The sequence below is a fragment of the Megalopta genalis genome, unplaced genomic scaffold (assembly GCF_051020955.1).
Source record: "Megalopta genalis isolate 19385.01 unplaced genomic scaffold, iyMegGena1_principal scaffold0052, whole genome shotgun sequence".
NCBI classification, from domain to species: Eukaryota; Metazoa; Arthropoda; class Insecta; order Hymenoptera; family Halictidae; genus Megalopta; species Megalopta genalis.
This window is the reverse complement of record NW_027476121.1, coordinates 70,001-73,152: the sequence shown is the minus strand read 5'-3', so window position 1 is coordinate 73,152 and position 3,152 is coordinate 70,001. Positions and strand designations below refer to the sequence as shown.

General features: G+C 46.2%; 1 non-coding gene across 1 annotated transcript; it reads left to right on the top strand.

Annotated features, from left to right (window-relative positions):
- The first annotated feature begins 256 nt into the window (after positions 1-256).
- Positions 257-2,177, top strand: LOC143261480 (small subunit ribosomal RNA). Its single transcript, XR_013035593.1, has one exon. It is a non-coding gene; the product is annotated as a small subunit ribosomal RNA (ribosomal RNA).
- Positions 2,178-3,152: the final 975 nt, after the last annotated feature.

Here is a 3,152-nt window from a genome sequence, read left to right as displayed (position 1 = left end):
ACGTAGAAAAATGTGATTTTATGATAGAACAAAAATATAATACGTACGTTTTTGGGCGTACGGTAAAATATCTGTATGGTAGAAAAATGAAAGAAATTGAGCGTTAAAGAAGATATGTTACAAGCGCGGAATGTGGCAAAACTTGTACATATTTGAAAGAGAAAAATGGTGTGTCGACCTGACATATATATATGAAACAGGCGACGATGGAAAAGGATTTAAATTTTGTCCATTTTATATATACATATTGTATAGTTCCCTGGTTGATCCTGCCAGTAGTCATATGCTTGTCTCAAAGATTAAGCCATGCATGTCTCAGTACATGCCGTATTAAGGTGAAACCGCGAATGGCTCATTAAATCAGTTATGGTTTCTTAGATCGTACTAAAATTTACTTGGATAACTGTGGTAATTCTAGAGCTAATACATGCAAAACAGAGTTCCGACCAGAGATGGTAGGAACGCTTTTATTAGATCAAAACCAATCGGTGGCGGGTGTTTACACTCGTCCATCGTTTGCTTTGGTGACTCTGAATAACTTTGTGCTGATCGCATGGTCTTATAGCACCGGCGACGCATCTTTCAAATGTCTGCCTTATCAACTGTCGATGGTAGGTTCTGCGCCTACCATGGTTGTAACGGGTAACGGGGAATCAGGGTTCGATTCCGGAGAGGGAGCCTGAGAAACGGCTACCACATCCAAGGAAGGCAGCAGGCGCGCAAATTACCCACTCCCGGCACGGGGAGGTAGTGACGAAAAATAACGATACGGGACTCATCCGAGGCCCCGTAATCGGAATGAGTACACTTTAAATCCTTTAACGAGGATCCATTGGAGGGCAAGTCTGGTGCCAGCAGCCGCGGTAATTCCAGCTCCAATAGCGTATATTAAAGTTGTTGCGGTTAAAAAGCTCGTAGTTGAATCTGTGTGTCACAGTGTCGGTTCATCGCTCGCGGTGTTTAACTGGCATTATGTGGTACGTCCTACCGGTGGGCTTTGCTCTTCACGGGGCGGTCCAACTAATATCCCATCGCGGTGCTCTTCACTGAGTGTCGAGGTGGGCCGGTACGTTTACTTTGAACAAATTAGAGTGCTCAAAGCAGGCTACCTTCGCCTGAATACTGTGTGCATGGAATAATGGAATAGGACCTCGGTTCTATTTTGTTGGTTTTCGGAACCCCGAGGTAATGATTAATAGGGACAGATGGGGGCATTCGTATTGCGACGTTAGAGGTGAAATTCTTGGATCGTCGCAAGACGGACAGAAGCGAAAGCATTTGCCAAAAATGTTTTCATTAATCAAGAACGAAAGTTAGAGGTTCGAAGGCGATCAGATACCGCCCTAGTTCTAACCATAAACGATGCCAGCTAGCGATCCGCCGAAGTTCCTACGATGACTCGGCGGGCAGCTTCCGGGAAACCAAAGCTTTTGGGTTCCGGGGGAAGTATGGTTGCAAAGCTGAAACTTAAAGGAATTGACGGAAGGGCACCACCAGGAGTGGAGCCTGCGGCTTAATTTGACTCAACACGGGAAACCTCACCAGGCCCGGACACCGGAAGGATTGACAGATTGATAGCTCTTTCTTGATTCGGTGGGTGGTGGTGCATGGCCGTTCTTAGTTGGTGGAGCGATTTGTCTGGTTAATTCCGATAACGAACGAGACTCTAGCCTGCTAAATAGACGTAATTATGGTATCTCGAAGGCTCTCGGCTTCTGCCGGTGGGGTTTTTACTACCAACGTACAAACAAATCTTCTTAGAGGGACAGGCGGCTTCTAGCCGCACGAGATTGAGCAATAACAGGTCTGTGATGCCCTTAGATGTTCTGGGCCGCACGCGCGCTACACTGAAGGAATCAGCGTGTGTTCCCTGGCCGAAAGGCCCGGGTAACCCGCTGAACCTCCTTCGTGCTAGGGATTGGGGCTTGCAATTATTCCCCATGAACGAGGAATTCCCAGTAAGCGCGAGTCATAAGCTCGCGTTGATTACGTCCCTGCCCTTTGTACACACCGCCCGTCGCTACTACCGATTGAATGATTTAGTGAGGTCTTCGGACTGGTGCGCGGCAATGTTTCGGCATTGCCGATGATGCCGGGAAGATGACCAAACTTGATTATTTAGAGGAAGTAAAAGTCGTAACAAGGTTTCCGTAGGTGAACCTGCGGAAGGATCATTACAATGTTCCAATATATCTCAAAGAGAGAGGAGAGGAGGAGAGAAAATGAATTCGATTAGTTTGTGGATAAGAATTCATATAAAAAAAAAAGATATTGTTGAGCCCGCCAGATCATTCGTGCGTGATTTACACGGCCAGACGTGTGTACTACACGTATTAGGCCTTTGATCTGCGTTGCGTAGGCCACAACAAATCTTTCAAAGAGAGAGAGATATATGTGTTGTTGGGGTTTGTGATTATGAAGGTGCCCCAACGCACAAAAATATATAAAAATGTACAAAGTTGGGATGTGGTGTGGTGGAGAAGAGTTGGGCCCGACCAGATCATTCGTGCGTGATTTACACGGCAGACGTGTGTACTACACGTATTAGGCCTTTGATCTGCGTTGCGTAGGCCATCTTCCTTCCAAGACACACACGTGTTGGGGTTTGTGTGATTTTATGATAGTGCCTCAACACGGAAAAATAAGCGTACGAGAAGAGTTGGGCCCGACCAGATCATTCGTGCGTGATTTATACACGGCCAGACGCGTATTATATTACACGTATTAGGCCTTTGATCTGCGTTGCGTAGGCCATCTTCTCGATAGAGAGAAAGCCAATGTATTCTTTTTTCTTTCTTTACACACACACACACACAGTTGTAGTAGGACAGGGAGGGATGCGAGCGTGCTAATCACGCTTCCTCAAGTCTTCGCTGTGGTGTAAAAAAAAAAAAGAAAAAAAGGAATCGTTGGGAAAGTCCAAAGGACGAAAATATCGGGCAGTCTGAAGATAACTTAATGCTCGTTTACATTGGTATCAAGAGAGACCGGCTTGTGTAGCTCGTTTCAATGCTGTGTCGTTGTCATTGACACCCTACTCTGTTGCGCGCTAGTGGCAGCATGAGCGTGGGACGTATATATATATGACACCCAGCTAGAGCCGGCCGTGAGTCCGTCCGGTGTAAATAACGACGAAAGGAGAGAGAAACTTT